Below are 13663 nucleotides of genomic sequence, written 5' to 3'. Positions count from 1 at the left end.
TTTAATTTATCAAAACACTTTTTCAGTTCTCACACTTTTAAGCTCTTGAAATCAAATTCTTTTTTTTTTTTGTAGAATAAAAGTGCCATTTTAAAAGTTAGCAAATGAAAATTTTCTCATTATTCTCGCTAACTTAACAATTTTTGTAATTGAGTTTTGTTTTTAATATTTTTAACTTAAATTTTAAAAATTATTTATAAAAAAAGTACGGTCTTAATATGTTAATAGAGAATATTAAACGCAATGTTTCATCGCACCAACACAATGAATCATTTAAATTGTGTACAAATTTTTTATGTATAATTAGATTTTATGCTCTAATTATTTGCTTATGTTTGAGTTAAAATTAAAACAAAAATATATATAATTTATTTTTGAACATAACAACCAACAGTCTTAACATACATGAGGTAAAAATTTTCTTGAGTTGTCAATAGACTTCTTAAACACCACTTATAGTTTATAGTGTGAAAAAATTTTATTGCTTCAACTAATTCTCCCCCAGAGAGTTGAAATTGTTTTACATCCATTTTTATAATAAAATTTTAAAATATTTTTATCAAAAAAATATATCAATATATTTGAAGTGAATAGATTAATCCAAAATGTTGCCATGAAAATTTTATTCTATTAAAAGTAGAGTAAACTGAGAAAACATTCTATTATATTATAAAAAAATAAAAGGCATCGACTTAAATGATCTCTTACCTTATCTAAGATAAATAATATTTGAGGTTATTCGTAAGCCTTATATTATTCTTTAGATCAGGGTGCTAGATCTCTTCAAGACTATTGACAAATAAAAGTATTAGCTGCACACGTTCAGGGTCTTTTGCGTTGTTGGCTGTATAATGAAAATATTCTCAAAACAGGTAGAAAATAGATTAGTGTATGTCTTGTCTGAATTTAAGTGGTCATTACATTTCAAGCCTATATTTAGAAACTGTTAAAACGTTCTTTCTATTAGACAACAAAAAATATTGTTCCGGAACTGCTTTGACTACGAAACTTTTGAACATTATTGCTGTTTACACAAAATACCTGTTTGAATCCGGAAAAGTGTTATTATGTTTAGTTATGAGACCAATTAGAATTCTAAGTTTAGAAATATTTAGATTATAACGCTTGTCTCCATTTAAACAACTTAATTTTTTAATAATAATATGTTATATCATATAATTACCGGTCATCAAATGCCACCAAATACCAGTCCTACTTTTTCGGATAGCCCAGTTGACATCAAATCTTTGTTGGTAAGCGCTATAGCCACATTCTTAACAGCTCAAGAATGCCTAACTTCTCTTAATTAGTTAGCTAAGCGTATCATTATATAATTTTCATGGGTGCCTGCACACAGGGACATCACGGGCAACTGCAGGACAAACGAGCTTACCAAGATAAGCACTCTGGTACTTGATATTAATTTTTCAGATATTTGTGTCCCATCTACTATGGCCAGTTGGCATTCAAACCAAAATTAGGCAGACGAACCCTTCTGTCAGTTCTCAAGATCGACTTGGTCCAAACAGTACAAGAAACATACCTGTCAACTGCTTCAACTAAGAGGTCTGGTATCTAGTCTGAGCACAATAGGCTTTTGGCACAATGTCGCCAGTCAAATCTACCCTCGCCTAACAACTTAATATTACTTTGAAATTTTACTCTACTTAAAAAATGTGAAGCAACAGGCCTGAAAGTCAGATCCAAGAAAACATTGCCCACATACTTTAAATTTAAATTTAAAAATTTTATATATTCGAACAAGATGAAAGTTTTTAATATAAATGAATAGTTTTTTAAATAATATCAATCTGAACAGTATAATGAGCTGTATTAAACAAATTGAAAATAAACTATGCTAACCACTTTACAATATCTGTAGGTCATGTTCGAAAAACACTTGTTATGCTCTTGTCAACATTTATCTCATCTAATTCCGATTCAATCCAAATAGGTGGACTGATAAATACCCGTCCTAAGTAATAAAAATGCAGCTTTTTTGGAAAATTATATTTTATGTTTTAATATAGTCCCTTTTTAGATCGACACACCGAGTCCAACAACCTTTCAGAATTTGGAGACCTTTAAATAATACGATTTATCAAATCCTCCAAAATATACCTCAGTTTTTCATTCAATTTTATCATTTGAAGCACATCTCTTTTCCTGGAGGCATTTTTTCAAGTTTGGAAACAGGTAATACTCACTGGGAGTCAAATCTGTATAATACAGTGGGATAGGAAGCAATTCGTACCATAATTCCTTTAATTTTGCCATGGTTTTCATTGACGTGTGAGCGGGTTTGTTATCCTACAAAACAAAATTTTTTTCTTCGACAAATGTAGACGTTTTTTCTTGTTTTTCTTTATTCAATCGATCCAATAATATGCAATAGTAGACTCGTGTTATTGTTTTTCCTTTTACCAAATAGTCTATGATAATTGTTCCATTTGAAGCCCAAAATAGGAAAGTCATAACTTTTCCAGCTGATTGTTGAGTTCGTGGTCGTTTGGGAGCATTACGCCCGGGCTCTAACCCTTTTTCTCTTTAGGTGTAAAGTAATGAATGAATGTTTTTTTTCAATTATGACCTCTTTTGGATGACCCGAACGCTCTTCATCAAAAACACTCGTACGACCATGTTTAAATTCAGCTTTCCAATATTTTATTGTTATTAATGATGGGGCAAGGTTGGGTTGCCTGCTGTAAACAGAATCCATTGCCCATTTGATTGCATCATCATTGTTCATTGCTTTACTGAACGCTACTAAATTTTTTCCCTTGTATAAAAAATCACCAATATGCACTATTTCAATTATTTGCAAAAAGCTAAACAAACATCTGATGAAGTCGTAACTTTTACAGTTTACACCCGGTATATGCGTACTCTTCTTTAAGTCACTCCACAATATCTCAATGGAAGAAATCTAGCAAACACTCGGATTCATTTACGCATTCGATTGATTGTGAAAGACTTCTTGGTTGGTACGTCATGGAATGTGAAATTAAATATGTTTTCAATCTAATTCCATCTGAATCGCATGTATTTGTGTGAAAACAGTCACAGCTGTGCAAATTAAATACCTTAATCTAGCATTCTTAATACTACGACGTTATGAAGTTAAATATATATATTATATTATTTCCATTCTCGTTAAACGATTTGCCCGTCTCCTGCTGAACTGCCCTTCTCCAGGTCATTGCTAGATGAAGTTGAATACTTTTGCTAAATATTTAAGAGCAATAAAGTTAGACTTTAAAATAAATATCTGCAAATGAAATAAAACCGAATTTATAGATTTAATGAAGCTTAAGTTTAAATCTATATATGTATTAAAAACTCTACCGTAACGCTTCAAAGCATTTGCTTCCATTTTCTTAGAAATTTTTGCACTTGAACTCACCGAACTCCTTGGTTAATCTCGTTACTTATTTTTCCAATTGAAAATTTCAAACATTTCAAAAACAAAAAAAAACAAAAAAAAATGAAATAAAATAAAATAAAACTTTCGATTACGTAGCAAATAAATATTTAAAATATTTAATGCCACAAAAGTACACGTAATTGATGTTCAACGAATTCTATGTGAGTAGGTAGGTTAGGTAGGCTGGCATGTAGGGTACTCTGCTGCTGTGCTGCTGGTGCTGTTCGAACGAACCAAGCGCACATAATTCATTAATAATCAAATTGGAAATCCGCTTTAAGAAAATTCTTATTAGATTTTGTCTTGTGTAGAATATTTTAGTAGAGAATGCCGAAGACCTTGTGGCTGAATTTAATTTTTGCGTATCTTCTATTTTTGTTTTTTTTTTTTTTGTTGTTGCTTTTTTGTACAATATTTCTTGCTGCTGCTTCTTCTGTTTTTAATATTTTCTATGTACACAAACATAGCGTGTACATTTGTTGTTTTAATTTCGACATATGCCGAAAAATGTTTACTCTGCTGCTTGCTTGATTATTTCGCATGAAATGTGTGCTGGGTTTGGATTGGATAGGGTAGGATAGGATAGGAGAAGTGAGCTGTAAATAGGTAATGCGTGTAATAGACGCATATCGGTCGGTACTCTCAACGTGGCATTGGAAGTTTTTGATGAAATTAATTTGAAAAAGGCAAATTTTCCTTTTTACCGGTGTTGCTTTGCTGCTTTTCCTCACCCGATAATTTATAATTAAGTTTATAATTTTATAAAAGCAATTTTAAATACATAAATTATTTTAACAACAAAAATAGTACAAAGGTAAATGTTAGAACTATGCCCAAGGCTACTTCCATATTATATTTCTACATAGCATTTTAAATAAATAGAAGCTTTTCATTTATTAAAATACATTTTTTTTTCTTATTTTGATTTAATCGCTTTTAAGCACGAAACTGGAAATATAAAATAATTGAAAACATGATTTATTCGCGTTAATGAAATTTTTTATTTTATTTTTTTCATTAAACTTTTTGCAGTTTTTATTTGTTAAAAAATTTAATTTAATTATTTTCATTTTGTCTTTTTTTTCCTTTAATATTTTTCTTTTTTTTTTTCTTAATATTTTTTTTAATATTTTTGTTTTTTCTTTAATATTTTTTTTTCTTTAATATTTTTTTTTTTTCTTAAATATTTTGTTTTAATAATTTTATTTTTTCTTTCTTTAATATTTTTGTTTTTTCTTTAATATTTTTGTTTTTTCTTTAATATTTTTGTTTTAATTTTCTTTAATAATTTTTGTTTTATTTTCTTTACTTTACTAAAACATTTTATCTTTTAATTATCTCATTAAACTTTTGCTTAGTCTCCACTTAGAAGACTTAAACCCAAGCAACGTAAATGCAATTAGGCACGTCAGACACTTCAAACAACAACAAAAAGCGTAAATCCCAAAAACACTTCAGCTGTTTGCACAGAAGGTTGAAAGTTAGGCCGACACTTTTTGTGCAAACCGCCGAGCAGCGCTGTCACGCAAACAAATGCCAGCAGCTTTACTTTTTTTTTTTTTTTTAACTAACTCTGACGTCATAGCGCCATAAATTACTATTCAAATATTTTACATACATACAGGCAAAGCAGAGACCAAACTATAATTTTTAATTGTTGTTCTTTTCTTCATTGTTTTCTTCGTTGTTGTTATTGTTATTGTTATTCTTCTTAATGTTATTGTTTGAGTTTTTGGTTCAGTTGATTTCAAATATTTTCCACTTGTTGCTTTTACTGTCATTCTGCTGATGTAACAACAACAACAGCAACAGCAACTAACACGACAAGAATAATAAAAAAATTATGAAATTTATTTGCTTCTATTGTGTTTCATCTCAGAAGATTTCAATTGCACGTTGTTATTCTTATGGTTGTTGTTGGAATTGTTATTGTTGGTCTTTTAACTTCAGTGGTTTTATTTAATTCTGCAGAAAAAACAAGCATTTAAGAAAAGTAACTACTGAGAAAACTAAATGCATTCTAATTGTAAAATATTCCATAATAAACTTTAACCCATTTCGGACCACCAAGACTAGTTTTGAATATTTTTTAATATTTAAAGAATATTTTTTAATATTCAAAGAATATTTTTTAATATTCAAAGAATATTTTTTAATATTCAAAGAATATTTTACATATTTCAGGTAAAGATAAAATAAAAGTAAATATTAAATATTTCAAATAAATATTAAACTTTTTTCATTTATTTTACTTTTTACTATGGAAATGTCACCGCAAAATTTCAAGTCTACAATTGCCTGGTATTTAGGCCGTGTGCGAGTTAGAGTAAATTGATGGTAAATTGAGGGAAACAGTAAATTATGTCGGTATGGCAGCGAACGTTGATGTTTAGGTAAATTAAGTATTACCATTGTAAAAATTTTATTAGGTGTTTAATAAATGAATAAATAAATTCAAAAAAATTTCAATTTATTTTACCTCAATTTACTCGAACCTAATGGGTTAATATGATTAAATAATAATTTAAAGTTTTGTTCCTGGTAGAAAATTAAAATTTATTTTAAATTTTTCAATGGATTTTATTTCGACAAGAAAAGCTTCAACGTAATGGAAAATTTATTTTTATCGCATTTTCTTTTCATTCAAATAGATGTGATTAGGTGTACTTATATTTATTCATTTAACAAAGTGAAAAAGGTGAATACGGATAAACGTTTTAAAACATCTGGAGATGATCCCATTTCCTTTCCAACACAGTAGATTGAATTTGACGCTCTTATATTTATTTAAGAAATTGAAGAGAAAGAAACAGGAAAATAGTAGAACATTTTGAAATATCTGGCATTAATGCCTTAAAGCAAAAGTGATACGAGATGAAAAGAAGGAAGGATGAAAGAGGATGTATTGTGTGACGAGTAAAACAGTGAAAAAGCCTTAAAGTAGTTAAAATATTACGCGGATGCAGTAGTCGACGAAGGTAAAATTAAACTTCCAATTGTAACTACAATTAATGACATTTTCCTCACTGTTTAAAATATTTTTACAGAGGCTATCTGTCAAAATCTTTAACCATAACGGCACTTTTATTCACCAGTTTTTATTTTGCTGTCATAATAGTCGTTTTTAAAGCTTTAACTCAAAGACACCCAAAAGGATTACATGTGATTCTTACGGCATGTCACATGTCGTATTTTGTACATCTTCTTGTAGTATCTAAAATGCTTCTTACGGTCCAAACAATACCTCTTTAAATACCTTCCACCACAGCTGGGCACTCCCAATGGCATTATGTTCAGTAGCGCCCTCCCTCAAACATAGATTTGTTGATCTCTTTCTTCATAACATAGATATATCGACACTGATTGCGATGAAGCTAACATCATATGCAATAACCTCTTCGAAAGCACTGTTACGCTGCAATAAAGTTCTGAATAGGCACTCGCCTAAAATCTCCTGGGAAAAACAAAGCTTATCGCGTACAAAAATAACTTTTCTAACTGAATTGAGATCAGAATATAATCTTGTGTTGAACAGTTACTTAGCACTCATAAAAGTGTCATTTCCCAATGAGAGCCCGAACTGCAGCTCTACCTTCCATCTATTTTCCTGACTTAATGTGCACACTAACTTGAATCCAATCGATCTTTAAGCTAGCCTCATTGAAGTGGTTGATTTCAATTTAAATACCCGAATCATTTTCAATGCATTCTTACTCCTTAACAATCGTCTCCCCTCTCACACTACCAACACCTATCCACAATCCTAACCCATGTATACTTTTTTATGTTGTATTCCTTTCATGTTGTCTGTTTTGTAGACCTTTGCAAGGTACAACAACAACAAATGTTAAGAATAGTTTGTGCGCCAAAAAAATCAGAAAACAACGTTTTGTTCTAGTCGAGAAATATCATTCTTCTCTTCTTCTTGTATAATCAATGATAAGAAATTATCCTGATCAATATTCAAAATTATGATTCATTATATAAAAGAATATTAATGCGTACTGTTCTATCGCAGTTAGAACATTAGCCAGCAAAATGAAATCTAGAAATAGTAGGGGCAGGTTTATTTTTCATTCCTTGGTTCCAAGGAATCATGGTTGTCAAGAAGGGGTTCTCTTTTGCTTGTATATGATGGATTAAAAGCAAAGTCATCATTGAGCAATATTATATCTTCCATTTATAATTTTATCTTTAAATTAAAAGGAAAAAATTGATATTTCTTTTAATATCTTTAAATTAAGAAAAAATCGCTTAAGTCGTTTTTTTATATATGATTGAGTTTAGTTTCAATAAAAAATAATTTGTATCTTAAATTAGGAAATCGTGCTCAAAATATACATTCACTAGAAAATCTACTGTGATGATTCGTGTAATATCTTGCAGGCATTAGTGACATTTAACTAACCAACAATAAGGCACACTCGCCTTAAATTAATATTACAATATCTCAATTAAATGTTCATCATATTGACCTCATTTCTTATGCTAGTCTCTTGCAGTAACCGCTCCCGCTTCTCACATTGCAAGACATATGCAAATTAGAATAGTGAATGGATGTGTTGCTTTTATATATGCAAATCCACACACATACGATGTCTCTCTAATACTATGGAGCACATGGATCCATTTAATGTGACATTAACTGCAAATCTTACATTTACGACGCCTTTGTGCTGCTGCGGATTGCGTGCAAATTAAATTGAACAAATATACTCAACTTCTATCACCATAGGAAAATAATGCTGTGTTCAAGCACTTCCTTTTCAAAACTGAACCAAACACATGGTGAGCACATTTCACCCATTATGAATGCTACTATACACCGCTGTGCGTTGTGACATGTACAGAGGAGTTTAGAGTGTAATTTAATTTGCTTCAAGGGCTGGTTGGTTCGTTGGTTCGTTTGTACAGCTCGTCGTTGTCTGGTTTTCAATTTCAGCGAAAGTTGCTCTTTGCCAACGTTAGGCTAGGCTGAACTCTATTTCAGTTTATTTGTTGACTAGGAATGCAGTAAGCCAACCAAATAACCACATCAAAGCCTTAAATACTTTTTTATTTTCTCTTTTAGACATTTCTGTTTGGCTTACTCAAGTTAAAACCGCTTTAAGCAAATATTTATCATCTGATTTACAGGGCGGGCTTCTCTGGAAATTTTGCTATTTTGCAACTGACAGTGTCTTTGTGTTGAAAAAGTTCGTTACGAAAATGTTTACAATTCACTAATTTTTGTCAAATAAGGACAAATATTTGTATAGCCCAGTTCAATTGGTGTACCCTGTATTTTCATGTTTTCTCATGATTTACTATCGCTTAGCTTTGTCAACTGGTTTATTTGAAGAAAATCAGCAAAAAAAAAATATCTTTTGACGCAAATCTGGTTTTTGAAGTACAAGTATTTTTTCCTAATTTATTTTTTATGTGATTCTCTCTGTTTTTACTCCTCTTTTGTTTTATTTTTTTTTTTTAATAATAATAATTTTTTTTTTTTTTTTTTTTTTTTTTTTTTTTTTTTTTTTTTTTTTTTTTTTTTTTTTTTTTTTTTTTTTTTTTTTTTTTTTTTTTGTTGTCTGTCGTGAGTACGTCACGAACCTGTTAAGAAGCATTTGAATTTTGTTTTTATTCCCAACTTACCGGAATTCAAACACTTAACCGATTACTTGAAGTGTCTGCTATTTAAGTAGAGACAAATCCGGCTTATAAGTGAAGTGAATGCCTTTTAGAAACCATAGTCGTCGTTGGCTTGCCTTTGCGGAGCTATGGTAGTAATTTTCTTTAATATTTTATTTTATTATATTTTTCTTATTTACTTGCAAAATTACAGTTAATTTAACTGACGTACTTAATGACCTCAAATCGTTTGTAGTTCTGCCTTCAGTTCAAATTACGGATTATTACAACAACAACAACTACAACAATCAATCAATGCCTTGGGAACAAGAATTGCAACCACTTATATCTGATAATCGAATCGTTTACATAAATTACAATATTTATTACATCATTATTGCACTATTAAATTACTTTTTGTAATTCTATGAAAAATATTATATTTTTAACAAAATATATGTAAGTGAGGTGTTTATATATGTATATGTATGTATGCAGTTAAATTATTAGTTAATATATTTTCCGCACTGAAAAGACATAAATTATTTAGTTTAATTTATTGAAACTTTATGTCAGTTGGTTAAGGAGTCCTGACTCTGAGCTCTGAGCTTTGGCAGGGCACGAATTCGATTCCAGTCTCAAAAAAATTATTTACGAATAATTAAACACAAGAAATAACTCCAAGACCACTGATGATGGGTATTTAGCAATACTCAAAACAGCTGTATGGTCAGCCAAAAATTCAATTAATTAAAATAATATAAAAAAGAATTTTTGTTGTTGTAGTTCGAGAACCTCTTTTTTAAAACTTAATAATATTAAAAACAATTACTTGTGAAAAATAGTTGAAAAAAGGTCTAGAGCTTTCATTTTGGTTCGGATGTCTACACTTTATGTATTATATAAATATTATAACAACATAAAATCTTTCTTAAGTAGAAATATAAATCTTTTATCACAGATTTTATTGCATATAGATATATTTAGTAATTTATCTATAGTTGATATTGTTGTTAGGGTAACACGTTATAAGCCCCTATTAATTTTCAGTCCCAAGTAACCAGAATGCAGGCTCTGACTACCTGTACGTGTTGGGAAATTGGAATGAATGATAGTATTTCATATTGTATGCAATAAAGTACGAGGAAAGAATAAATCTAACATATATCAAGAATCCGAACAATTGCCACCTCATCAGTGTAAATTTATAAATTAATTGCGTTTTGTGGTAATTAAACAGATGAATGACTGTTTTGTTCGTGTGAAACACGCGAGTCTAGGTATAATTTATGACTGACTGTTTATTATTATATTCTTTATTTAATTCTAACATAATATATGGTGTATAACACACGTTTTTCAACTTCACCATTATGTCGAGTTGCACGTATGTGACAGATGATAATATGAAGTTTATAGCTGTCGAGTATAAATGGGTTTAAGTAATAATTATATTAGGTGTTTTTTTAACAGCGTGAAAACTAAAAATATTGTTAGAATGAAATATTTTTATTATAGATAATTTCATGACGTTTATTTTTTGAATATGATTTCCACTGCGGCTATAAGTAATATGGTGCATTTAATCAATTCAATTGTTGACTATTTTTTACAATAAATGTGATCATATATCAATGCTTCAACAGTTGCTGGTTTGTCGGTTGACACCATAAACCAATGACTTAATATAGCACCATAAAAAATAATCGAGAGACGTTAAATGGTACGATCGAGGGTACCAGTTAATAGGATCACTCCTGGAAATAAAGTTGGTAACAAAATGATTTCGCAATAATCATAATTGTTAAGCGCGCTGTATGGAAACGCTGTATGAAAATAAAAATTCAATCAGCATGGCTCGAGAAATTCCCTATAAACGTGTTAGATATGTAACATACAATGATAACCTGTTGAAATTGAAAAAACTGAAGTTCTTTTACGAGTACATCTTACGAAACTCTGGTAGCTTAAGCCGGAATAGTGCGAACTTTCACCTTGCATAGTAGACTTTATTTATATATCATAAAGGAGTTAGATCTTCCACTAATCGTATATAACACAGTGGTGTATGTTAAAAATTACACATACAAGCATTTTAGATTTATAGTTTTTAACGTCACCAATTCGCCCCTAATAAGAATATGATCATTTTAAGATCATATAAGAATAAGAATATGATTATACAACGATATGAAGGATATAGAATGTATAAAGGATATCGTTGACCGAATATCGTGGTTCAATAATATCGTTATATCGATGTCGTATGATTGATACTAAATTATTTCTAACTTCATTTCTTATATGACGCAAACGTAACGTGTTTACGTACTGGCCTAATAAATAATTTTAAAATATATATTTTATATATGGTATATATTTTTTATATATTTAAATTTTAGTATTTATTTAACATTGATTTATTTAGTTATATATATTTAAGGTATAGTTTTAAAAGTAATTAATATTTTTTTACCTTTGCTCTGCTAATGCAGCACAGTATAGCTGTTACTATTTCTTTCATGATAAGAGTTAAAATTAGTAAATAATTATTTATGTATAAATAATAATAAAAATAAAATACATATGACTTGTGGTAAAATTCAATGATTTACTTGCATGCGATGATAGCAATTAACAGCTGTTTTTGATTTCACCACGAAAGAAATAAAATACAAAGCAACTTTCTACCACGAATTACAAATGATAAAGCTCGTTTTTAAAAGACTTTTTTTTACTAGAATAGCAAAAATCTTTCGTTCGATCTTACAAAAGACTTTTAACGATATTCGCCAGAATTGCCCTGTATGTCTACATATGTATATACGTAAGTGTGAAGTGTATATAATGTTCTAAGTGTATATTTAATTATGAGTATTACTTAATTAGAAAAATCTCTAGACAATATTAAAATTGTTTACATTGTTAGTGCTTAACAAGATATGCAATCTGTAGGCGTTACCCACGGACTTTATTTTTAGTCACATACCTCTTAAGTTTAGTACACTAACGACACAACTTTGTGGCAGTTACTTTACTTTTCATGTCGTCATTTATTTTTTTGATAGCATCAAGAAGCTTAAAAATTCTAAAAAAAAAAAATATTTTTTTAAACTTGTGCTAAAATTAGAAAAAGTCTTTAAGTTAATCTCATATTTTGTATTGAAATCAACACATATATTATATTTCAGACATGCAAACATCACTCAAGAAATCTAATTAAACATCAAGACGACATTAACTGAAACTTGATGTTAGGGTTAGCAGAATATGTATATATGATAAACAGTGGCGGAGCTAGACCAACTCTGCACGTCGGCGACATCAGAATTGCGAGGCCCCCTTATAACCCAGTTGTAAAAGTAAATAAGTTACATTCACTAATACGACAAAGCATGATTGAAAGTTTTATTGCTAATCAATTTAATATAAACACAAATTAAAATAAATGAATTTTCCTACTTTTAGTATCAACCTATTTTTTTTTAAATTATATCATAATGAAGATAGTCTCTCTTGGACCATCATACTTTTCTAGTACGTCTTAAACAATTTTAACTTTGCTTCTTTCTTTTCGTCGAAGCTATACTGACTGGAACTGTGAACATGAATCTGATTTCTATATAAACATTAGGGAATACTTCGAATATAGTTAATGCCATTATCAAACCAAATTGCTCAAAATATTTATTAAGTGCTTAGAATCCACAGTCGTTAACTTTTTGCGAGGCCCCTGCGGGCGCGAGACCGTCGGCGGTCGCCGACATCGCTGACGCCTAGAGACGCCACTGATGATAAATAATAAACAAAGACAGATGGATATTTGTCTTTGGATATATGTTATCTAAGATTTTGCAATTATTTATTTATTCATATGTTTGAAATAAAGTATATTTTGCGAATTTTTGAAATTTGTAATTATTTTGCACAAATTTTCTTAAGTTCATATTATTGAATGAAGTTATTTTAATTAAACTAGAACAAAAATACAAATTCATCTAACAAGTCGTAGGAGTCGAATATTAACTTTTTCAAACGAAAGTTCACAAATAATAATTTTAAAATATAAATCAATTTTTTTATTTTGTGCACTGATACAGTCATGTTCATAAGGTTATCGGATGATGACATTTTCTTCTTTGATTTGGAATATCATGCAATTTTACAACACCTTTCGTATGACTCATCAAAGTCATTTATAGAAATGATAACATTTTGTCTAGTAAAAATCAACTAAAAATAAGTTCTGCAACATTCCAAAGTTAGGTCTGTAAATAATAATTCATTTAGTGATGCCTACAACTATATACTAATGCGATAATACTCGTATAATACAAATTTAGTTCATATTAATACGAAATCACAAAGAAATCAAATGAAATGTAAACACTAATGCAACCTCTAATTATAATTAATAAGTAAATAATGAAATAAACTTATCAAATCTACAAAATCTTGTCTCAAATAGAAATTGAAAAATTAATTATTTAAATTACTAAAACCATAAACGCCAAAGATTTTAAGCAAAGTACTAAACTAACCAGACAATTGATTTTTCAATTTTTTGTTTGCATTCAAATCATACACTCCTTTTTTTTTAACTATGAGCACTCACACCATTCGAAAACT

This window comes from Teleopsis dalmanni, chromosome 1 (genome assembly GCF_002237135.1).
Source record: "Teleopsis dalmanni isolate 2A chromosome 1, ASM223713v2, whole genome shotgun sequence".
Lineage (NCBI taxonomy): Eukaryota > Metazoa > Arthropoda > Insecta > Diptera > Diopsidae > Teleopsis > Teleopsis dalmanni.
Note: the sequence above shows the minus strand (reverse complement) of the source record.